The 27,115-nt window shown below is 34.4% G+C and overlaps 2 protein-coding genes across 11 annotated transcripts in view; one reads left to right on the top strand and one right to left on the bottom strand.

The window, feature by feature from the left end:
• The window catches only part of LOC126717234 (thioredoxin reductase 2-like), a 131,551-nt gene that overhangs the window by 17,127 nt on the left and 87,309 nt on the right, over positions 1-27,115 (top strand). The window lies entirely within an intron of this gene.
• Positions 1-27,115, bottom strand: part of LOC126717233 (uncharacterized) — a 170,511-nt gene that overhangs the window by 11,218 nt on the left and 132,178 nt on the right. The gene's annotated exons all lie outside the window — the stretch shown is intronic.

The raw sequence follows: 27,115 nt of genomic DNA on the forward strand, positions 1-27,115 counted from the left end.
CACATCGATCCAGACACAATGTTCGCAAGTTTGTAAGTAGCTCAAGTGAGGAAGGAAGTGATGATAATTGCATATAAGTCAAATCTAAAACTTCTAGCTTTCTCATCCCTTTAAAAAATGTGTCTGAAATTTTAAAAGAACCCTCTTTATCATTGGCAAACACATATAAGAATCTTAGTTCTGGACATTCCAACTTATCAGGAAGTTCATGAATATCCTTACTAAAAACAGAGATTGCTGTGCACATTTTCATATCGTCCTCATTTGGCCATTCTACTGGATCCTCTTCCCTCATCATTAACACATTTTGAGTCTCATATGCAATTAAGAGGGCAGCATCATGAGTAAGATCATGCATACAAAAATACTCACTAGTATCAGGAGCATCTAACAATAAGCCAGAGTCTTTGAGGCTACGAACCAAAGTGTATGTTCTATTTCTTGCTTCTTCCAATGTACTAATGCCATGAAATAAACGCAGCCCAAAACATTTTCTTAACAAGTCTTGATCATAAATGGAAGAACCAACTTGATTTTGAGCACAGAACAAAAAGAACGATTGGAGCTCTGGACTTTCAAGATGATTGTAACTCAACTTTATTGCTGAATATATAACTTCTTGCATTCTTTTCTGGTTACGAGGGGAGGGCCTCCGTAGTTGTCGTAGGGCATCCTCCCATTCGAAGAAACACTTATTTTTTAATGCCTTTGCAACTGTTACAAGCGCGAGAGGTAGACCTGCACACGCTATGGATACTTCCATTGCTTTGGATTGCAAATTTGATTCTTTCAGACAATCACCAGACAACTTCTCAAATAAACACCATGCTTCTTCTTTGGGTAGAACTTCAAGCCCAAAACCAATTTGGGCTCCCATCTCAGAATATAATATATCTCTATTCCTAGATGTTACCAAAATTTTGCATCCGTCGTAAGGAATTCCTATTTCATTCAAATCAAGTTTCTTCCATATATCATCTAGGATAACAAGTGTCTTCGTATTCTTGTCTTTTGTTAATCTCGCCTTTAAAAGATCTGCTCTTCCACTTAAAGTTTCCTTATCAAACTTAAGATCTAGTTTGTCTGCGATTTCTCCTTGAATTCGTAATAAGTCTGGCTTTTGCGTCACAATTGCTAAAGCCACCTCATCAAATAAATTTTTTTTCTTGACTTCCATAGCAACTTCTCTTATCAGTGTGCTTTTCCCCACTCCAGCCATCCCCCACACCGCAATCATGTTGACATTAGCATCTCCCAGTGCCTCCATAAGTTTCTCCACAATTGACCTTCTTGACTCAAACATCAAGTAATCCATATTTGTTGTAGTCACTAACTCCTTTGAAGCAGGACGATAGGAAACTTTGTCAAATCTGCAGTTTTTCAGTTCATCAATCTCGTGCACTATCTTCTTTGCCTTTTTACTGTGCTTATGCCTTCGCTTCAGATTCGAGCATGCCATTTTAGAAGAGCTTGTCTTTGATTTCTCTTCGTCATCAAGAACTTCCTCGGCCTTTCTCAGAATGTCATCTACCTTTGTCAACCACAAATTAACGTCAGCTTCAATTTCTTCAACATTTTTTCTAGCTTCAATAACACGATGTTGCACCCTATCTCTAGCAGCCTTCAACTCCATGACCCTATTCTTCATATTCTCAATGTTGGTGCTGAAGTGAAATGAATAACATAGCCACTGTCCAACAGGTTCAACTGTGTACTCGGCGATTTTTGCAGCAATTGAAATTGGAATCTCCATTCCTGTTATGATTTCTGCAATCGTACAAACGGATTTGGAAATTTGTTTAATTAGGTATGTTCAATACTCTTAACAAAATACACACAAGTTTTCTTTTTCTTTGTGCTGAGAAGCATTCTTTGACAGCAAGAAAACTGGACTTCCTAAAGACAAAGGGGCACCGAAGAAAGAGGAAAACCAAAAGAAGGGCAAGACCGGGATAGAGAAAGTAGAGGGAAAGAAAGGCCGAAAGGCCATTTCGCATTTTCTATTATGAAGTTTGGGTGTTCATACTTAGCTCCTTTAATTACTTAAAGCGCAGCTATCAGTAAAGCCAAATAAATTACAATAGAGTGGCTTATAAAAAAGAAGGCAAAAAGTACCAATTTTGGTACCTATATTTTGGGTTTAGAGTCAATTTAATCTTTAGATTTTAATAGTAATTAATTTGATTTATATTATTTCTAATATGCAATTAATTTAGTTTCTGCCGTCAACTCATTAACAAAATTGCCTATGTGACAAACGGTGTGTACAGTTGACACTGTCATGATTACTAAAATAATAATAATAATAATAAATGCCACATCAGCATCTAAATAAATAAAAAATCTTTATCAATTTTCATGAAATTCAAAAAAAAAAAAAAAAAAAAAAAAAACCAAGATGAATTATAAAATACCTAATAAATATGAGCAAAACGGGTAAAAACGCAGTCCCACATAGGGAGGATTATAACTTTTTATGGGTTTATATACTATGACGTCGGATACTGTTGGTACCATGGGGCACCCTACTTTTGTGGAAGGGTGGAGTGGAGGAGAAACTCAAATGGGCTTGCTCACACACGTGCAAGCTGGGTTGGACTTAGATGTGTGTGTAGGCCCGTTAGACAATATTTTTTGAAATTTTTTATGGAAAAGAATAACAGATATTGCAATGATTTTTTTGAGGGTAAGATCTGACCATATTTTGAGAGAGAAATGTCCAAGAGATTAAAAAAACCACTTGAAGGAACAAACTTTATCTTATGTACGAACTATTAAACACTGCACCTAATCATAAATAAGTTTTTCCATTGTATTTTCTTCAGGGTTTGTAAGTTTTGTCTCTTGATTTTATGTATTCACATATTAACTTAGTTTATATAATTTTTATTTTTTGATTATAACATCACAAATAAAAAACATTTATAATTGTTTGGAGAGATTGACGAGGAAGCCCATCCTGAGTTACCAAAGAAGAAAGTCTTGGTTTCAAAAGATGAGAACATAGAAACTTCAATGGCGGAGGCTGCTATGCAGTCCCGCCAAGAACCATGAGCATCATTGTTTGGAACTGCCGCGGGCTTGGGAACCCGCGGATAGGAACAGAGCTTGAGGTAGTGACTCAAGCAAAAGACCCCTCCGTTCTGTTTATAGCCGAAACGTGGGCGGATGAAGCAAGGCTGAAAGAGATCAAACGAAAAATCGAATTTGATAATTTATTTTTTGTAGAAAGAAATAACAGGGGTGGAGGTCTAGCACTCTTTTGGCGAAACTCAGTAGACTTGCATGTCGATTCTTTCTCGCCAAATCATATAGACTCTATCATCAATAAAGGGAAGGAGGAAGCATGGCGTTTCACAGGCTTTTATGGCGAACCTGTGACACATAAACGGATTGACTCGTGGAATAAGCTTCGACAACTTCACAGAAAGTTTAATATCCCTTGGCTGTGTGCCGGGGATTTCAATGAGATTATGAGAAGCTCTGAAAAATTGGGAGGAAGCAGCAGGAACCAATCACAGATGCAACTATTTTGGGATGTAGCAGATGAGTGTGGCTTTATTGACCTCGGTTATACAGGACCCTGGTACACATGGCAAAAACATTTTTCGGCAAGCCATTCATTATGGGAAAGACTTGATCGGGCCTTGGCTACTAACAATTGGTTTTTAAGATTTGCAGGTACAAAAGTCCACCACCTCAAATCAGATTCTTCAGACCATTGCCCAATACGGATAGATATGGTGGGCCTAGAATTTCAATGTGCAAAAAAACCATTTCGGTTTGAAGAGGTGTGGCTGTCGGACCATACATGTTCAGAAGTTGTTGAAGCTAGTTGGGAAGAAAGGGGAGTGGATGATCCAGCAACAAAAGTCATTAGAAATATTGAAAGATGTGGCCAAGAACTAAAAAGATGGGAGAGGGACCACTTCGGCAACATTAGAAATACCTTGAAGAAAAAGAGGAAAGAGTTGACTGAAGCTGAGAAGGAGGCGATGCGCACTGGACAAAACTTCAAAATTCAGAGATTAAAGAGTGAGATTACAGAATTGATGGACAAGGAAAATAGGCTATGGTTCCAAAGATCAAAGGTCCTATGGGCTACTCAAGGTGACCGAAACTCAAAGTATTTTCACAGCCGGGCTACTCAACGAAGGCGAAAAAATACCATCCACAAGCTTCGGTCAACAAATGGGCAATGGAGCTCAAGCAATGATGGGATAGTCGAGATACTAATTGACTATTTCCAAGACTTATATACATCTGTAAATCAGGTTTCAAGTGATGCAGCCACAGAGTCTATTGAGAAGGTGATCAATTCAAATTTAAACAACCAGTTGGCGCAAGAATTTACTACATGGGAAGTTCAGAAAGCAATTAAAGAAATGGCATCTCTCAAAGCCCCTGGACTAGACGGAATGCCTCCTTTGTTTTACCAACACTACTGGGGTACAATTGGTAATGACGTTACTCAATCAGTGTTACATTTTCTTAATTCTGCTTGTCTCCCTGATAATCTCAACCACACTTTTATTACACTCATCCCAAAAAAAAAAAACTCCCCCGAATATGCTTCTGATTTTAGACCCATCAGCCTTTGTAATGTTTTATACAAAATATTTTCAAAGGTCTTGGCAAATAGAATAAAGAAAATTCTCCCAATGATCATCTCTGAACATCAAAGTGCTTTTACAAAAAGCAGACTAATTTCTGATAATATTCTAGTTGCTTTTGAATCTCTCCATAATATGCAGAAACATGTGGGCAAGGAAGACTATATGGCTATCAAATTAGACATGAACAAAGCCTTCGACAAGGTGGAATGGTCGTATCTTGAATCAGTAATGAGAAGAGTGGGCTTTACTGAAAGATGGATTAAACTTATGATGCTTTGTGTCAAGACGGTCTCTTATTCCATTTTGGTGAATGGAGAGCCAAAAGGGATGATAAAACCTACTTGAGGTATCCGTCAAGGAGATCCATTGTCACCATTCCTTTTTCTGCTTTACACCGAAGGCTTAAACGGCCTCATCACTAAGGCGGAGGAGAAAGGTGATATTAGGGGTTATGCCCTATGCAGAAATAGTCCAAGACTAACCCATCTCTTTTTTGCAGATGATAGTCTGTTATTTTGTAGGGCAACAATCCGGGAATGCCAACAAGTTCTGGACATACTTGAACTTTATGGAAGATGTTCGGGTCAACAAATCAATAAAGCAAAAACTACCATCTTTTTCAGCAGGTCCACATCTGAGGAAGTCAAAGATCAGATCAAAGCTGCCTTGGAAGTACCAGAAATCTTACAATACGAGAAGTATTTGGGATTACCATCATTGGTGGGAAAAAAACAAAAAGGCTAGCTTCAACTACATTAAGGAGAGAGTATGGAAAAAAATTCAAGGGTGGAAGGAAAAACTTCTGTCACAAGCGGGTAGAGAGATCCTTATCAAGGCCGTGGTCCAAGCAATACCAACCTACACAATGAGTTGCTTCAAGCTTCCTTTAGGACTTTGTGGAGATATTGAGAGCCTCATAAGGAAGTTTTGGTGGGGCCAAAAAGGTGATAGAAGAAAAGTACATTGGATCAAGTGGGACACCCTTTGTAAACCAAAATTGGATGGGGGTATGGGATTCAAAGACTTGGCAAACTTCAATGATGCCCTTCTAGCAAAACAAGCTTGGCGATTACTTCACCAAAAAAACTCTCTTCTTTATAGAGTTTTTAAGGCGAGGTTTTTTCCAAATTGTTCTATCCTAGAAGCTTCTTACTCAAGTTCGGGGTCTTATGCTTGGCATAGCATACTAAAAGGAAGAGATTTATTGTTGAAGGGAGCACGGTGGAGAGTGGGATGTGGAGATGCTATTAGTGTGTGGAACGATGCTTGGTTGCCTTCTAACACTCATCCGAGAATTGAATCACAAGTGATAAGTGGTTTTGAGGAGATGAAAGTTTCTGCACTCATAGACCCAATCACAAAGAAATGGGATCCTAATATGTTGAATGGACTCTTCACCCCACTGGAAGCAGAGTTGATTTTAAGTATCCCATTGTGTCCAAATGCAGTGGAGGATACTGTTGTTTGGCCGTTCACCCCATCAGGAACTTATACAGTGAGATTGGGTACAAGGTTCCTCACAGCGGACCATGCACCAATCCCACAAGATATTCCAGTACTGCCAGGGAATGAAGTATGGAAATTAATCTGGAGTCTCAATGTGCAAAGCAAAGTCCGAAACTTCCTTTGGAGGACCTGCCACAATGCTTTACCAGTGAAACAAAATCTGAAACGAAGACACATTATAAGTGAAGATGTCTGCGAACTGTGCAAACAAGAGACCGAATCAGTTTTCCATGCACTCTGGGGTTGCGCACAACTTACACAGGGGTGGGGTTCCTTCCCAACCTTTTCGTTCAGACAGATGAAGGTGTTTTCTTCCATTCAAGAAGTGCTCCTGTACACGGATAAAGAAGATAAAAAACCAGAGCTGCTGGCATCAGTAATGTGGACCATTTGGCATCGCAGAAACCAGGTCCGCACCTCTCCAAAGGAATTTCCACTAGCCCAGGTCGCACCAACAGCAACTCAAGCTTTGGAAGTCTTTCAACATGCTAACTTAGATGCTGCCACACACTTTAGTGACCCTCATCGTTCGCGGGATCAATGGTCACCACCGGCGGAAGGAGAAATCAAAATTAATTTTGATGGAGCCCAATTTAGAGATATGGGCAAAGCAGGACTGGGTGTTGTTATCCGGAACAGCAGAGGACAAGCTCTAGCTTCTCTCTCGGAGCAAGCAAATCTTCCCTACTCTCCAGACATTACAAAAGCTTTGGCAGCTGCTAGAGCTATTTCTTTTACACGGGAGCTCGGCTTCACTTCATTCATTTTAGAGGGAGACTCCGCAAACATTATCAAAACACTAAAGTCTGATGAAGCATCTCTATCCTCCTTTGGTCACATTCTCAGCTTAGCGAAATCCATGATGGCAGATGGCAATATTAGATTCTCACATATGGGACGAATGGGTAATATGGTAGCACATAAACTAGCCCAACATGCTAGACATGTTAGGGGTTTTTCGGTATGGACGGAAAATGTCCCTCCACACCTTTCTCATGTACTTTGTGCCAATCACGGCTGATTTGTTTCTTCTACCTTAATAAAGTTCAAGTTCTTGTTTCTCAAAAAAAAAAAAAAAAAAAAAAAAAAGGTCTAAGTTCTTTTTGTTGTTTTTGCAACCAATTAACCATATCTGATATCCAATCAAAGCATCACTCAAGAAGAACTTATAAAGTTTTATAGTATCATATATCCTACCAAGTTAAATTCAACTTCATTGTATTTTTTCCTCTTTCATTTTTGTTTTTCTAAATCACTTTCTTTTTTTTGTTGGAGAGGGGTCGTTTTCTTTTGTTCCTTTTTGGAAGCAGGGAGAATAGGAACAATTAGAAGGAAAAAAAAAAAACTAAAATAGGCACAAAGTTAAAACTAAAGAAGATAATTAAGGATAAAATCATGGGGAAATGCTTGGGAATTAAGGAAACCAGTTGTAGACTTGCATATTGTGCGCGTTACAATTTTTTAGGTAAAATATTATTTTGGTCCCTAAATTTTATAAGAAGTAATTTTTTAAATTAGTTTTATCATATTTGTCATAATCTCATCTGTAATGTTTCTTACTATTATCATATATTTACTGGTTGATATCAAGTTGCATTACTATTATCATATATTTACCGGTTGATATCAAGTTGTATCTGATGTAATTCTAAGCAATGTTACACCATCCAATAACTTGTTATAGAATTTTTCAACTTTATTTCTTATATAATTTCTATTATTATTGGCAAATATCTCAATTTTAGTTATGATAGGAAATATAATTTCCCTAGTTAGAGTTTGATTAGTTTTAAGTTTAAATTTTGTATTAATGTATTTAATTGTTGATTATTGATTTAATTAAGCAAATGTAATGGTTGATTTTATTGCACTGAAGAGTTTTTAATGTTCTTTATACGGTCGTCTTTATTTTTTTTTTTACTCCTATTAACCACTTCTTTATTTTCAAGCTAACAGTTACTAATTGACATTTAATTTAATTTCTTTTTTTCTTCTTTCATTTATTCTTTATTACTTTGTATGTTCTCTTGCTAGTTGTAATTTTTATGGTTGTCAATAAAAAATATATATCATGGAGGGAGCTCTACATTGTCTACAAGTATAAGTATTTGTGGAGTGTGGGGAAAAATGGCTGAGATTCAAGTTTTCAGGAGGGGGCTTTACACACATATATACTTAAATTAGGATAGAGTAGAAATTCTATCTTATATAAAAAAATAAATAAATAATAATAGATGTAATTACGTTAGTGGAATGTGTAAAAGGTTTTTTTTTTTTCTTTTTCTTTTGAATTTACAAGGAAATATAAAAAGGCATTTCTCCAGTCTAGTCTCAATCAATTAAGGGGGTGTTTGGGAGAGTAGTTTGCGTTATGTTGTTTGGGTGTTTTTGATATACGTGTGGGTGAAAAAGTGTATAATGTTGTTTAAAATGTGTAGTTTTGTATTTGAGATGGCTTGCCAAACAGGCCCTAAGACATCCATAATATCTTAACGAAAGTTATAATGAGCCTTAAATTTTTTAAATGTATGAAGTGGCTAGGTTAGCCGTATGTCAAAGTTTTTTTTTTTTTAACTGAATTTCCAAGGAAATGTAAAAAGTATTTTTTTTGAAAAAAAAAAAAAATTGGTGACTTTTTGAAGAATAAAAATATGATTGTTTCAATTATCTTGTTCATAGATTTCATTATTTAGTTATAAACATCTAAATCAAAATAGATGAATATACAAATGCAAAATTATATGTAAAATTACAACTGCACAAAATGAATATGTATAGTTTTTTTTTTTTTTTTTATTCTTCCTGAATCATTATTATTTCGTTGTTTACTTATAAATATCTAAATTAAAGTTTTTTTTTTTTTTTTGAGAAAAATCTAAAATAAAGTAGATGAATATGTAAAGGGAAAATTATATGAAAAGTTAAAACTACCTAAGATAAACGTTTAACCACTCATAAATATGTGTTTTTTGAAAACTAAAAGTATGCTGGATTGCTTTAGCTAGAACTATATAACTATGGAAATATTTTTGCTAGTGGTTCCACCTTTTGTAAACCATCAAGTTGGTTGCCTTACAAAATTGGTATTTCATTTTGCAAAAAACTTTACATGAACTTTTCTTTTTTTGTGACAACCTTTTAATTTTTGTTAATTTTTTTTTTTCCGAAACAACTTAAGAATATTAAGACTTAAGGGCACATTTAGTAAACTGTAATGGTAATTACATAGGAAGGAGAATAGATATAACGAGGAATACAAGATGATGTAATATAATGCTTATTACTATTCATTTGTTTGGTGACAACACAATAATAGAACCCTGAAGACAATGGAATAAAAACATTTTAAATCAAATTTAAGATATATTTTAGGAAATATCTTACTCATATAATTATATTTTCTTGAAAATAATATTTTTATGAAAATAATATTTTTAAAATTTGAAAGAGAGATTAGTTATATTTTATGATTTTTTATTTTCATAATTGCTATGTCCATATGGAAAATTTGTTTATTTGGAAATATATTAATTTTAGAAATTAATACACCTACTGAGAAATAATTATTACAACCCTTTTAGAGATGAATAGTTATTCCTAATTTTAAAGAATCGTTATTCATAAGGAATGACTATAATAAAAACATAACCAAATTATTGAATAGCTAAACCATAAGAATAACTATTATATTACAGTATCTATTACAGTTTACCAAACATACCCTAAGTTCATACCCTAAGTTACCACATGTGGTAACTGTAAAACACATCAGTGTATAAAAAATAGAAAGGTTTAAATATTTAAAAAGAATTTTTTGTAGATTGTAATATAAATTTTTTTTTTCTCGACATTTTATGTAACTTTTCCCATAAGATCAATATTGTTGGCATCCTTTAAAGATGATACATAATATTTTTGAGAAAAATAAGAACAAGCAGAGATTATGCTAACACATAATATAAATTATTAAGTTTGTGTGATTTAAATTTGTGGAAAAAATGTTTAATATATCTATGATAAAGGTTTTTATCTATATGATATATAGTAGTCCATATTCATTTAGTCTTGATTCAAAAAGTTTATTCACAATAGCCTTTAATTTAAGTATACAAATTGCTCAATCTATAGGCCTAAACACAATCAAAAATGCTATCTAAATTATAAATTATACGGCCCTTTATCACACAAATATTTTGATTCCCCTAATATATGGTGAAGGAAGGCAAGTGCGTGTCTAGTCATTTTATTGATTTTGCTGCATAATTTAACGATATGGAGGAGATCATTGAATTTAAACTTTGAATAGAATAAGATAAGAGGAAAAAAGAGTAAAAATAAAATATATAGCAATAAACATCAAATTATCCAAGTCATGCTATATATTATAATAATATTATATTATTATATACTATATGTATAATGCCGTAGAAGAATATTTAACAAGCAAAGAGAATAAAAAAATGTAACAACTTAAAACACAAAACTAACATAAAATTAAATCGCATCAGCTCAAAGTAGAATTATAATTAACACAAAAATTCATCAACCTAAAATATAGATACAAGAAAAAAAAAATGAAAAACAAATTGAGAGAGAAAGAGAGATAAATTTATTGAAGAAAAGCATATTTTCACTAATATCTTGATTGACAATAAATGAATTTATAATAATTTATCAACCTTATAATAAATATTACATTTCAAGTTTCAACTTTTAGATATATATAAATCCGATAGTAATAATGAACCAGTTGAGCCGGTCACAACAATAAGTTTGTAAAGCAAAGCAAAGATTGACAGTACGTAGAAGCAGGTACCTCTCTTTACTCCTCTGATTGAAAAATGCAAAGCGAATGAACAGTCACTAGTAGACTCGAATACGAAGACCTAGAAACAAGTTTGGCAATGAAACATATGAAGGGTAAGGAAGAAGGCAGAACGTAGAGCATGAAGCATGAATCATGCAAGATGGAAGACAAGTCAACACTGAAAATTCATGGTGGAGAAGGTGGAAAGTTCGTGGAAACAATCCATCAATAAATTACTCAAAAGAAACAATATATAAAAAGCACAAGCAATCAATCAAAATAAAAAGGCACAGACAAAAGAAAAATGATGTGACTAACCGGATCCCATTACAGAAAACTAAAAACTCTTGGCAAATTCTTCTAAGTTGATGCTAGGCTGTAATTTATGACTTTTGACCTAAAAACTAAAGATGTGACCTCCGCACTCAAGAAAATATGATCCATCACATTCAAACCGGCCGGTTTCGTTAATCAGTGAAAACAGAAAACTCTTGGCAAATTCTTCTAAGTTCATGCTAGGCTGTAATTTATGTGGTAAACATGTTACGAGTAAATTTATTCTCAACTGTGAGATTAGCAAGATCATAGTTTAGTTGGTACTCTGTGTATTGCAAAAGAAAGTTTAATATAACATTTATTATGAATGTGTTTCTTTATGGAATTATATATCTTAGCATTAGACATTTATAATAATTTTGTATATATAAAAATTATATACTTCACTATTTAAAGAAAATATAATGTACTAAAATTATAAAGAAATGTTTAAATATAAAATAAAATTTAAATTGAATATATATATATCACGTGTAAATTGTAAAAATTCAAAAGTTTATATTGCATAATATTATGAGGTCAATTAAAAGTCAAACATCTTCAATTTTATGTAGATTATAGATTTGTAAAAAAAAAAAAAAAAGAAAAAAAAAAGACAGATTTAAATTATATATGTGGGGCTAGTGAATTCGCGGCCCAGTCCCACTCTACATGGGGGCCCAGGGCCTAGGGCCTAGGGCCCAAGCCGAGAAGAGCCATTGCTGAGGACGACCCCTTGCTCGGCACCTCACGAAATGCCTGAAGAAAAGGGGAAACTGAGTTCAGGGGCATGGTAAGGGAAAAAGCTGCCAACATCATAATACCAAGCCCTGTATCTGACAAGCCCATACTTTAAACCATACCCTTTAACTTTCCCAACGACCCCAAACCATACGGGGTATGGGTTGACAGGACATGTCTGCACTCCAGAAAAGTGAAACTTACACGTGGACTCTAAAGAGGAAAACAAACATGAATATAAAAGGGGGGACAACGTCCGAGGACGGGGACACTATAACCGGCACCAATGGAGGGTCTAGCTAATCAAGCCAGACCCACCCGTACAAGAATTTCCATAGATGCCACGATCAAACCGTCCACCTGTGCCCAAGGTCATGCCTTCTAAGCCCACTCTCTACAAATCATATTGTTGGGGCCCTTTGCATGTGAGCCCAACGTCAATCTTGGGCCGTTGAACAAATCGTGCTCCTACAATTGGCGCCGTCTGTGGGAAAGGCTTGCGCGTTGGCTCAGGCGGTGGCGGAGTTAAGCTTTTGTCGAGCAAGGGTCTATGAGGGTGCCTTCATTACCAGCGACAGGTTGTTGTTGTTCCAACATAAGTTCTCACTAAGAGCTATGCCTGGCAGTGCCAAGGGCACAGGCAATTCTAGGGGCTTCCAACATTAAGTTAACCCCTACCCACCGGGGTCAAGGGGCTAACCTTTGGTCCTCGGACTCAAGCCTCTGGGGAGACCAACTACTTAAAAGAAAAAATACAAGTTTTGGACAGAACCAAGGCCTTGCATGGTCCTCGGACTCAAGCCTCTGGGGAGACCAACTACTTAAAAGAAAAAATACAAGTTTTGGACAGAACCAAGGCCTTGCATGGTCCTCGGACTCAAGCCTCTGGGGAGACCAATTACTTAAAAGAAAAAATACAAGTTTTGGACAAAACCAAGGCCTTGCATGGTCCTCGGACTCAAGCCTCTGGGGAAACCAACTACTGAAAAGAAAAAATACAAGTTTTGGATAGAACCAAGGCCTTGCATGGTCCTCGGACTCAAGCCTCTGGGGAAACCAACTACTGAAAAGAAAAAATACAAGTTTTGGACAGAACCAAGGCCTTGCATGGTCCTCGGACTCAAGCCTCTGGGGAAACCAACTACTTAAAAGAAAAAATACAAGTTTTGGACAGAACCAAGGCCTTGCATGGTCCTCGGACTCAAGCCTCTGGGGAAACCAACTACTGAAAAGAAAAAAATACAAGTTTTGGACAGAACCAAGGCCTTGCATGATCCTCGGACTCAAGCCTCTGGGGAAACCAACTACTTAAAAGAAAAATACAAGTTTTGGACAGAACCAAGGCCTTGCATGGTCCTCGGACTCAAGCCTCTGGGGAAACCAACTACTTAAAAGAAAAAATACAAGTTTTGGACAGAATCAAGGCCTTGCATGGTCCTCGGACTCAAGCCTATGGGGAAACCAACTATTTAAAAGAAAAATACAAGTTTTAGACAGAACCAAGGCCTTGCATGGTCCTCGGACTCAAGCCTCTGGGGAAACCAACTACTGAAAAGAAAAAATACAAGTTTTGGACAGAACCAAGGCCTTGCATGGTCCTCGGACTCAAGCCTCTGGGGAAACCAAGTACTCAAAAGAAAAATCACGAGTTTTGGACAGAACCAAGGCTTTGCATGGTCCTCGGACTCAAGCCTATGGGGAAACCAAGTACTCAAAAGAAAAAATTACAAGTTTTGGACAGAACCAAGGCCTTGCATGGTCCTCGGACTCAAGCCTATGGGGAAACCAACTACTTGAAAGAAAAATTACGTTACATGGACCTTAGAATCTATCCGAGGAGAACTCTCCATTAACAATTGGGTTAATTCCTAAACTGCATGGATTCCCAAGTCTGCTCTCGGATCCTCAGTACCAAAGGGATTGATGCAATATAGAGCAATATGTTACCGAAAACACAATCGGAGTCCCTTACTGCTCGGTTACCCCCTCGGATGAATTATTTAGAGTTTATCATTCTCGGACGGTCTCCTCGCACTTATTACAGAATATTCAGTTGTTATCTCGGTTAGTTTCCTAAGTTTAATTTACTGTGAATTATCGTTATTATGCGTGGTAATGTCGGTAAATTGGAATTAGTTGGATTATGTTTCAAGGTTTCCTGCTCTAAGTATCATTGAAGAAAAACACACATGGAGCACACCCATTCACAAAGTAGTGTTGCAAAAAAAAAAAAAAAAAAAATTCAAAACAAGTAAATAAATTCCCCTTTTATTGAAACAAAGAAATAGTACAGCGTACAATGAAAAGCTGGAATCAGCTTATATTAAAGCTAACTACATAATCGAAAAGAAAGATACAAGAGAATAAGATAAAGCCGAGGAGGCAGTACAGAGGAGAGGTTGGCTGCTGCTTCAAGACTTTGTTCAAGGAAAACCATTCCTCAACACTTTTACATGCCCATAACTCAGGCAGCCAAAGAACCCAACGTGGGGCCTGCACCATTGAAGAAAAGGTGTAGAGAGCCCAGCTTCAGGCTAGCGCAGCTGAAGAAAAGGTGCAGGGAACCCAACTTGAGGCCCACACCGTTGAAGAAAAGGTGCCGGGAACCGAAAGTTGAGGAGCCTACACAAAAATTTGCCTGCGACAAAGCAGACGGCGCTGATGGTGGAAAACTTTACTTCTGATGCACCAAGAATCTGGCGCAACCAGTACCTGCTTCGGATTTTGACTAAAAGAAGGAGAAACACCATTTCCCCCTTTGTCAAGACGGAGTATTTTCTTGAATCTGTGCCTCCCTTGCCCAGACCACGCTACCTTGAGTCTCGGAAGGACCCGACGCCTCTGTGGCGGATGGAGTGCCTTCACCCCAACCCGCGCCTCAACCATATTGTACTAAGAGTGGATAACACCGAATATGGAAGCTGTGATTATGGCTGAAGGATTATGGTTTAGGAGGAAACTGAAGGATTTATGTGTAAGTGGAGCAACCTCCTATCCTATTTATTTAAAAGACAAGGAGGTGGCATTTAATTCACGCAGAGTTCCAAGGAACGCTACAGACAAAATGGTTTCGGCTCAATTCCCAACGCCACCTGCAACCATAATATTAAAGGATTCTCGTAAAGGCGCATCTCGAACACTGGAACGTCAAAGGGCACCGCGTGACTAAAGACTAAAGGAATGGCTCTTAATCCGGTGCATCTTCTATGCAAATGGAAAAGCCCAAACATCAAAAAGTACATAATCTGAGTGAGTCGTGATGTGGGCCCAGCATTGTCAAAATCCTCATCCCCAACTAAAAGTCGGGCAGCAGGATTTTGAGGGGCTATTGTGGGGCTAGTGAATTCGCGGTCCAGTCCCACTCTACATGGGGGCCCAGGGCCTAGGGCCCAAGCTTAGGAGAGTCATTGCCAAGGACGACCCCTTGCTCGGCACCTCACGAAATGCCTGAAGAAAAGGGGAAACTGAGTTCAGGGACAGGGTAAGGGAAAAAGCTGCCAACATCATAATACCAAGCCCTGTATCTGACAAGCCCATACTTTAAATCATACCCTTTAACTTTCCCAACGACCCCAAACCATATGGGGTATGGGTTGACAGGACATGTCTGCACTCCAGAAAAGTGAAACTTACACGTGAACTCTAAAGAGGAAAACAAACATGAATATAAAAGGGGGGACAGCGTCCGAGGACGGGGACACTACAACCGGCACCAATGGAGGGTCTAGCTAATCAAGCCAAACCCACCCGTACAAGAATTTCCATAGACGCCACGATCAAACCGTCCACCTGTGTCCAAGGTCATGCCTTCCAAGCCCACTCTCTACAAATCATATTGTTGGGGCCCTTTGCATGTGAGCCCAACGTCAATCTTGGGCCGTTGAACAAATCGTGCTCCTACAATATATGTATATATATATATATATATATATATATTTGTGCAAGTTTGTAAATAAATTCCTAAGATATCAAAGTAGTTTTTATAATTTATTTATAATATCAATAGTCATTTTTAGCAATACAATGCTAATAAATTTAGTTTTAATAAGTTTAGAAACGTAAATAATTTTATCTAAGTAATTCAAATAATATAATTCTAATAGTAATTTATTTACTAATTGTTATAGATTTGTGACCGGACAAAAAGTTTTAGTCATAGCAATTACTATATATATGAGAAAAAAACAAATAAGTCAAGTAACTTGTGAACAAGTTGGAGCTTATTCAACAATAAAACGAATCAAACTTGAACATATAATTTAGTTTCTTGATAACCTTGAGTCTAGATCTTATTTGAATTAAAACTAAAAGGAAAAATCCTAAAATTTTAATACTTAGATCATTTACAACTCTAATTACAATAGATTTTTGACTGGCTTGATGACATATGAAAATCCTATTTATTTGATATTCAAGTGACTTTGCCTAGACCTTGGTACTTTTAATATCTATTTATCTTCCTAATCCTTTCAAATTGTACTCCTATTAAGGGAAAGGCTTCTGTCCAATGGCCAATTCCACTAGACACACTAGGATACGAACACGTGTCCAAAACTGGACACGTTGAGATGCGGACACGTGTCTAGTGAAACTGGCCACTGGACACAAGCCCAACCCATAAATTAAAATGCTTGGAAGTAAATGAGTTCACAATAGTTTGGAAGCAATTACAACTCAAAAGTATTCAAATAGCTTTGAAAATGATGCTAAAAATAATATATTTTTTTCACTTTTTTGGTTATAACTTTTGATCCATAAATAATTTTTGAGTAATATTTATTTCATTTGAAAGTAGACATCTTGTAATTTAATTTGAAAATAAATTTTGCATAATTTAGATTTATATTGAGTGAGTTATGCCCAATTGAAGTTGGACTAAAACTATAGTCAAATTTAAGGTTTTTGAGAAGCATGCGTATGCATGCACGAAACTTGCGTACACAGGCTCATTCCCAGGTGCTCAGAACTTGAGTTTTCGGCCCCTAAAACATCATTATTTGATGGGACCCGACCCCTAGACCCTTGGGACCATCTAAAAACCTCTAAAAAGCCCCCAAAACCCTTATTTTAAAGTATAAGTACTCACCTTATGTCTCCAATCCAAACCCCAGATAGAAAGAGTTTAATTTTTGTCTCCATCTTTTCTAAAACCTATTCCCTCTTTTCTAAACTCACACAGTAGCACCTAAGCACTTTTTTTTTTTTTTTTAATCTTTGCAAACCTCTCTCTAGTAGACTTGTAGGGCAGAAACTAGTTTTTAACATTGTTCTCAAAACCTTTTTGTTCTTGAGTTGTGATTACTATGTTCTATTGCATTCTTTAATTTCCTTTATTTCCTCAATCTAATCATTGTGTTTTAGATACTGAGAGATCGGTTAAACAAACTTTAAACTCATAATCTTAAGCAAAGTGAGTGTTCTTTCCATGAACCCCTCCTTTTCTCAACATGATTCACATGAGTTTCTCAACATAGTTTTTCTAATTGTTATTTGATATGCTTGATGTTCTTTATTCATTTTGATATGTATTAATATGATTTTGGGCTAATTATACTTTGTTCTATTTGTTCTTGTGTCTTTATTTTATTCTTATGTTATATTAAATATGTTCTTGGTGTGATGTTAGCTTAATATTAATATTTTGTTTTGTTCAATGATTATGATATTGGTTTTGTAATATTAATCTAACCTTGTTGTATTTTTTTTTTTGTTTTTGTGTTTCCACTTTTTTTTTTTTTTTTTTTTTTTTTTTTTTTTCCCCTCTCTTTGATTTAAACTCAAGAAAGCATATGATTCAATAACATGTGATTTTTACTGTTTCTGTGTTAAGGATGCGTACACATATTTGAGTATGTGTGTGCATATTTTTGAACATGTGTACGCACGGTTAAGTATGCGTATGAACCCAGATTTGGGCAAAAATCTTGTTTTTATTTTTTATTTTTTTTAATTTAGTTATTTTTCATATGTTATTTGATTCTGTTTGACTCTATTTAGGTTAATTATTTATGTTTATTAGCTTTTCATATTTTATTTGGCCAATCTTGCCATGTTTGTTTTATTTGATATTTTTTCCTTGTATGTTTCATTTAATTGTTAGTTTTCATGTTTGATAATATTTCTATAATTTAATTTTAATTTGTTTCCTTTTCTATTATTGTGTGATATAATATATGTTATGTGTATCTTTTTAATTAAGGGTGTGATATATGTTTAGGTTAAGGATCGGGATTCTCTTAATAAACTATTTATTTAAAGATGACCTATCAACACATAATGGAGGTCGGCCCCCAAGCCGGCCGATCTTGAGTGCCTAACACATTTCCAAGTCGTACCTAAACTTCGGACCCATAATCTAGTATGCAAACATATGCGTGTAGGTAAGTGTCCCAAAAAGCCTAATTTGGTTCCTGGACCTAAACCAAGTGGTAACTCCATTTTCACTCTCTGTTTGGTCCACTCCAGGCTGAGGTGTACTTCCCATGAGGGAACCTCTTGATCTATCAAGACAACCTTCTGCCTCCATGGTAGCTAACTCGATACTTCTTGATCTATTGAGCTTCACGTTTTAGCAAAAATTGTCAACACGAAAAAATCCATAACTTATTTGTTTGAAGTCCGAATTGAAATTCATTTGAACTGGTATTTAAAGGAAATTATAAGACATATATTGGAAGGGTTTTTAGAGAGAGAAAAACTCTTTTTGTGCTATTAGGGTTTTTGTAACCAAGTTTTCTCAAATTCACCATATTGAAAAGTTTGAAAGTAAATCTGAAGTTTGTTTGGTGGAAAAGTTGAAGCCATAACAACTACCACAGACTTGCTGCTGTGAAGAAAACCCTCAAGAAGTTCTTGAAGTTAGTCAGAGTTTCTGATTGTGATTATGGGTGTGTCATCCATGGAGTGTTCATATATTATTGAGTTCAAACGTTCTGATGCGGTAGAAGGTTTTTACTGTAAGTTCATCTATTGGAATTGTAGAGCCTAGGGATAAAGATTTTGAACTAGATTTTAAACTTCTCTTACTATAGGGGATTGCTTTTTGGGTAGGTTTATGCTCAAGTTTGTTTTTACTATGAAATTGATTTATTTCATTGGTTTTCCTAAGTTATCATATCTTGTGTTATTTACTATTCTGGTGCATTGGATCCAATGAGATGTTGGCACATGACAATTTCTAGATATATGGCAGCATCCTACTAGGTCTAGTGCACAAGACACTAGACCCAAGCCAAATCTTTTTTATAGTGTGTTTGGATTATCCTTTTTCTATTTGCTTAAAGTTGACTAAAGAACAATATCTAGAAAACCAAAGGCTTAAAAAAGATGTATATAAACAAATAAACTAAAAGATAAAGTTAATCCAAATGCATGCTAAACGGACAGAATTTAAATATATATATATATATATATATATAATAATTTTTCTTATAACAATATTGCCGCTAGATCTCAATTTTAAATAAAAAGTTGAATATATAGGGGTATTTCAGAAAATTTAGTGAAAATTTCTTTTAACTTAATTTTATTTTTTCTAATTCTTTCCAAAGTTTAGGAGAATGAAAATCTGAGATTTTGAGGGAATAGATAGCAATTAATGTTTGCTCCTATCTATTCTATTTCCTTAATCGCATCAACAACTTATTGACAGCAATGCACAAAATGAATTTTTTTTTGAAACTCAGTGACCAAATTGAATGCTTTTATAAGTACCAAAACAATAATTTCCCAAAAATATAGGAGGGAAAAGTGTTTTTGTCAACTTTTTATTCTTTCTTTCTTTCTTCTTCAGCCCTTTCTTTTAGGGGACAGTAGATGCGAAGTAAAACCAATTTGGGGCTGGACTATGATGAGTTAATGACAACCGAAGTAAAGCCAGATAGTTGAATCAAACGACAGATTAACGAGTAAAAGGAAGAGTATCATTGCCCATATAAAAAGTACCTTTCTCTATGCTACCAAATATTGACAATTGAGCAAAAAAGCAGGCTATTTTCCATTCCTCCACACAAACTGCAAAGAAATTGATCAACTACGGTAAAAAATAAATAAATAAAACATTTGTCAGTGTTTCACTTTCACAATAAAACGATTACTAAAGGTCAAAATATCTTTAATTAATCTGGGATTTAGTAGGCCTTGTTATCTATTACTATTACTAAAGAATAAAAGCAGTTGATCAAGGACGGTCAATATGCTGAAAAATAGATACAATTTAATTCCTTTTTTCTTTTCTTTTTTTTTTCTTTTTTTTTTTTGCTTTTTAAACTTTTTTTTAGAGAAGTAGAGCAAATAAAATCAATTTAGAATGGTTATAGTCAGCTACTGCAATAAGAAGCAAAAATTAAAATCTCCCATCATAAAAGAAGGCAATCAAATAGAAAATCCTAAGGGGTAGCACAATTGATCGAGAACTGCACTTATGTTTACAACAAAATTAAAATCAAAGAAAAATTATAATAAATAAAGATTCTAAAGGAAGTACCTCTCTCCTTCGCAAAAACGTAGCAAGCTATTTTTCTGGAAGATCACGTTGTTTTTACTGTGAATGTGTATAAATGTAAAAGTTGGCACTAGTTTTTTTTTTTTTTTTTTTGAGTCAAGTGGAAACAAACTGAGAGGATGACAGCATGAAAACTGAGACGAGAATTAATTCAAAGGAAAATGAAAACAAGGAAAGTAAACCAAAGAACGTACGTATTCTCCTTCAGGCTTCAGCTGGAATCTATGGAATCAAAACAAAGATGAGGGTTGCACTAATAACCAAATGAGAGTCAAAGAATGATATTAAACTGTCAACTTGGAAGGTAAGACAAAAAGTAGTCTGTGAATTGAATAGCGTCTAGATGCAGATACTGTGTATGTGTAATTAAGAAAGAAAGTTAACCATCAAAGCATATTATTAATATTTCAAATCCAACTACTATGATAATGATAATTAATTAACCTAATACTGTATAATATAATTTGAAAACAACCTAATCTCTTCTTGTTAGCAATCCAATAATTTAAATCCTTATTATCTGTCATTCATCTTATCCCATGGACATTCTTAATTATAATTTATAATATTGGTGAGTTTTAATTAGCTCAATTGGTAAAGAAAAAATAACTATCACTAAACTTGAATACAAATACCCAAATCAAAGTTTGGCAATAAAAATGAAGTAGTGTAGCGAAAAACACAAAATGTGTAGGGTGTGAAAAATGAATCGTGAAAAGAAGAAGTAAAATAACACCGAAAATTAGAGCTTATTTGGTAACGTTATTTTAGTAATGTTATTTATATTTTTTGAAAATACATACAAATTAAAAAAATGTATAAAAATATATATAATATTATTTAAAATTTAAAAATTATTACTTAAAATCTTTAAAAAAGTTGAAAACTGAAAATAGGAAATTGTTAAACACACGGATGGGAAAGAAATGAAGTGACCCACTAGGTCCCACTACAACAGAAAACGAAAAAATAAAATAAAAACCAATGTATGTATCTATTGTCTATTCTTTTGACCCAAAAACCAAGGAGGACTGATGAGACCTGCCACAAAACACACAAATCAAAGATTTGACCTATTGGAAGAAGAAAAATTTTCAAAGATGTCACACCGGTTGACGCATCGGGAAAAAAAATTACTCCTAAAACACTTGTTATTTTCATTTATTTAATAAATTAATTAAGTTCACGCGCAAGTTTACAGTAATCTAATAACCTTTGGAGTCCAGCCCTCCCCCGAATAATTGCCCACCTATGAGACCAGCTGTATATAAAATGCAGAGTGCAGGTATTTTAAATGATCCGGGTGCAATACCATGAGGCGCAATTCACGCACTTTTCTCTCATAATATATATATATATATATATATATATATTTTTTTTTTTTCATCTTTTACTTTTTATTTTTCTTAACATTTTTTAATCAATAGTTATTTATTGTAATTATTAATCTTAACCATTTATAAATATTGCACATGATCTCAATTAGAGTACTATACCGAATCTTAATTCATTTAAAATTCATATAATCCGTGAATGCCACATGAATGCTAATAGGCCAGTAAGTGAATGCATAAAAACTGCAAAATGAAAGCAAGGAAAGTGAGAGTCGAGAGTTTTTTAAGATTAAAATAAGTGAAAATCACATGATATCATAAATAACTTTTTTTTCCCCTTTTATATTAAAAGAGAAATTTATTGGATAGTTTCGACCTTCGATTCATGCCCATCTTGAGGGAGATTTCATGTGAGAGGAAAGAGCAATATCATTAGACCACACAATAATTACTTTATTAAAAGTTAAAAAGGTATCATAAACAACTTGAGAAGATATTGTAGTTACCCTATTAATTTATTTAGGGTTTGACAATTAATTTTTTGAGTAAAATGCAAATTACTATCTCAAATTTTAGGATATTTGAATTTCACACACTAAAATTTTAGAAATTTGAGTTTTAAACCTTAAAATTTTATATCAATTTAATTGTTAGCCTTTTGTTAGTTTTTTATTAATATATTTGTTAAGTGCCAGGTTTGCTTTCCACGTATCCTAATTAAACCCGTAAATAATGGCACTTGTCATAGAGTATTAAATATTCAATGTCATTAAAAAATATACAATGTCGTTAAGGGTCTGTTTGGATAGAATTTATTTTGCTAAAATTAAAAATTGAAAACTGAAAACACTGTAACAAAATAATTTTTAAATATATAAATAGTGCCGTGGAACCCATTTTTAATGAAAAAGTTGTAGAAAAATGAAGTTTGTGGGTCTATAAACAGTATATAGATCCATTGATATGCGGAAAAGTCAAAAATTTCGGTTACTGTTAATGCACAGTGCATGAATAATAGCTGTTTCAGCTAAAAACGTGTGGGAAAAAAAAAAAACAAAACAAAACAAAAGGAGCAAAACTCAACGCAAATGCCATCCATCCAAACTGCACCTAAATAAATTATAAAATTAATAATTTTTAAGAATTTATTTTAATTTTTGCTAGGAAAAAAAATAAAAACTCAAACTCACGTATGGAGAGAAATTCTCAAGAAAATTGTTGGAGGCTATGGAGAGGTCACTAAAGCAGAGCTTGAAGCTCAGAAGCAAAAATTATTTTAAATTCTGGATTAAAAACAAATAAATCAAACTTCATTACTAAAAACTTCAATCCGAATGTAAATTTTTTACACACAATCCAATTTCTAAATTTCACAAAAATATCAAATCTATTGACTTCAACACCCCATCAAAATTCTTCGAAATCCTTCGACTCAGCACCAGCAGAAAGAAACACTACCCCAATATTAAAAAGGAAAAAAAATTGTGGTTTCAAACAAACCCAGCAAAGCAAAATATCATTCAACCAAAACCCAGTATAAAGATTCAACCAAAACCCAGTATAAAATTGTGGTTTCAAACACTCCCTCATGTTCTTTGAAGTGTAATAAAATGTGGAGAGTCAATCCCAATATTCCAATACTTAGTGGTGCATCGCAGGAACAAGCCTAAAGTGCTAAACAACAAAAGAATGGATAAACATGCAAAGCGCATTAAACTAGAACCATTTTACCCATACAACAGGGATGAGAATTTTTTTTTTTTTTTTTTGCGAAACCTCAGGGATGAGAATTAAATAGAAGTGGAATGGAAGTGAGAGACAGGGCTCTACTATATTGCCCCATTCACCCTCAGACCTTAATATCCTGATGCTCTTAAGTTGCTGAGAGGGTTAAGTGTAGTAAAGGAAATAATGAATGAATTTGTGTGTTAGATATGATGGGAGCTTTATAGCATGCTTGAGACGTCTTTAGGAACTGATCTTTTAATAATGAGTGAAATTATGGGCCTCTATGTTGTTAAAAATATGGTAAACCTCAAATTTCTTTTAGCTTAGGTGAAGGAATGGATTGTTTTAGTCATGGCTAAGAAAAAATATTGACTAAACCTGATTAGCTTCACATTTCCAGCTAATTGCAGTACTCAAGGAAGTTACTTTATTTGGTAGAATTTATTAGAATTCCCCCAATAAATTAAGGGAGAGGCTTCTGTCCAATGGCCAATTCCACTGGACATGCTATGATACGGACGCCTGTCCAAAATTGGACATGTATCCGCATCTCAACGTGTCCAGTGAAATTAGCCATTGGACACAAGCCCAACTCATAAATTAAAATGCTTTTTGGGCTAAAAATGGTTTACTGTAACTTCTAACAACATATAGCGGGAATTGCAGAACTCCATCTGAATCAAAGTGGCTAGGATGCCACCTTCCTCGTGATACCTTAGATCTTACAAATGACCCTAGCCCACTTAGCAAGATCCACGTTCTAGGCTCTTGAAAAATGTCTTAAAAGCTCACTTGCATACTCTCTTAAATCCCAATGAAAGTTACAAGACTCAGGGCTCAAACAATGTAATAGAAAGTAAAATGTTACAAAATAGTTGAATTCGGCCTCCAAAAAAATTTGAGCTTGGCTTGCACTAGGTTGGTAGGACCTTTTCAAACTAATTTGAAATACTAAATTTAGCTTGCAAAGGAAATCCAAAGATTATTTTATTTTATTTTTCAGATAGGATAGAAATTCAACCAATGACATCCATTCCAAGACAATTGCTTATAATCATCAGGACAAGATGCAAATCAAGTTTTAACATATACAGGGTTTGAATCCCAATATTTTATTTAGTGATAACATACTTTATCAATTAAGCTTACTAGAATTCACTAAATTGAAAGACCTTATCTATATATATATATATATATATATATATCTAAAAATTAAAGCGTAACATTTATTGTTACTACGCTCCTATTGAGCCACATTAGTGGCCATGTCATTCACTTATTTCTAGCATTTTCTCTCTTCTTTTTAATTATTTTTCTCCTTATTAGTTTATTACTGTACAATTACTATTTCTCTAACATTTTCCCCACTTTTACATTTTTATCTCTCCACTACTCTATACTTTAACCTTACAATTCTTTCGTCCCTTCATATTCCTTTTATTTTGACTCTTCTTTTTCCCATGTTTTTTTCTATAGATATTTGCTTTTCTCTCTTCCATTTTATCTATATTTTGATATAGTGAATTCATTCTTTACTACATATGAAAGTAAGCTATTGTCAAATCATGTAAATTCTTGATGTTTTCTCTTATATGTAGTTGTGTCTATTTTTAGATTCTTTGTTCCTATTATTTATTTTAATACAATTTTTTTAAAGTCCATATTATTTTTACTAAGAATCTTGTGTGAAAGTGCTATTCTAAGATCCTTTGATTCCTTTCCTGCAACAACTTGCATTATTTTACAAGTAGTCTAAAGTTATGAGATTTGACTGAATCCATTAAAACAAAAAGTTATTAAATAGAAAGTGCATGTGATGAGTGCTTTACCCGAAGGGCTTTCTTATTATTAAAGTAGATTGCTTTGAGTAAACATGCTAGTCTAAGATTCTGCCAAACCCAATCTACACATATATAATATGTCCCTGAGGTTCCCCAAAAACTTCACCTATAAATTATGAATTTCGATGTGAACAGTTACCTTCAAAAATTTAATATATAAGGGGCCAATAAACTTATAATTTTCTTGTATTGGGTGTCTACACATAAGCTGGTTTAGCTAGAAATATTGAATCTTGGTGTTTCACATCATTTTCCGATGTAGTGGCCTTTAGTAAAGTCTTTGCTTTGGGCTTTAGTACTTTTTGTTCAAATTCATGAGCACAGAGGTTATATTGAGGAGGAGAGGATATGTTGGTTAGAATTGAAGGCATTTATGAAATCCAACAATAATTACATGAACCACCTTCTTTCGTCATGGGCTAATGGGAACAAAGAGTGAATGTTGTGATTGAGAGGGGGTCATATGTAGCCCCACCACAGATCATGTGATTGAGCTCTCCCTCTATAGCAGAGAGAACAATTGTAATATTTGAATGTGCCTATTGATTATTTGAGTAATATCAATTGTAAATTTGTGATGAGATTTGATTAAAATGACAATCTCCTTGAGAGAATGAGAAATTTAAATAATTAATTTGAAACTTAAAGGAAATTTTAACAAATCTGTATCGACCCAAGGAAAAGCACTAGCAACATCTGCACTATACCTCAAAAGGACTAGTCACAATTGAGGCTCCTTGTAGTTGTTAATAAAGTCCAGATCTACCCAATAAATACCCGATGAGGGATTCATCACACACCCACACACATCACACAATCAATTAAATTGGGGCATCACAAAATCCTTTTTATTTTATTTTATTTTTGTTTTTGAGAAACTTGGCAAGAATTTCTATTAAAAAGAAGAAATCAGAAACAAATTACATTTGGCCTGAAACAAAATCATTAAATATCTAAATCAAATAACTATTAGAAGTATTAGAAATATGTGGTTAAATGATTAAATTTACTGTATCCTAATAGTTTAAACTTTTTTAAACTTAAACTTTTGAGTAAATCTGTAGTTTAATATGGTATCGGCATAAAAGGTTATAAGCAGTACATGGCGAAGCCAAGATTTTAGTTTAGGGGAGGCAATTGAGGCAAGATTGAAATTCAATACTAAAAAAAAAATTAATCCAAACATATTAATTGATAATATCATAATAATAACAAAATAAATAGAAAATTGCAACTACAAATATATATTTCATATTATTAAAACAAAGAAACAAAAGTAATCAATCATAGTTACTAAAAATCAAAGTGAGAAATTAATTTAAATACATAAAATTTAGACAAATTGATTGCTTAAAATAAATTGAGAAAATAAGTCAATCTACAAAAGTTAACTAGGTTTTAGGAGCTTTGCAGGTTGCTGATGATGGCATGAGGAAGTGGAGTGCTTGGACAACATCAGGCCAGTCACATGGCTCAATGTTTTCTCAAGACATCAATGGCTCCTCATGCCTATCTAATGAAGCTCCTAAGTGCTCTTTGAGGGGGACAAGCCCAGTCCCCCTGTTGGGATCAGTTTGATGGGCATGATGAGGGGCAGCATGTGGAGGCACCTTGCTCCACATGATGCCCCAAGGCCATGGTAGAGGAGGGCCATGGTGGGCAGCGACGGATTGTTGATGATGGGCAGCAGTAGGTGGTGCTGACCCTACGTGGTAGTACATGGC

Source organism: Quercus robur, chromosome 3 (assembly GCF_932294415.1).
Source record: "Quercus robur chromosome 3, dhQueRobu3.1, whole genome shotgun sequence".
In the NCBI taxonomy this organism is placed as follows: Eukaryota; Viridiplantae; Streptophyta; class Magnoliopsida; order Fagales; family Fagaceae; genus Quercus; species Quercus robur.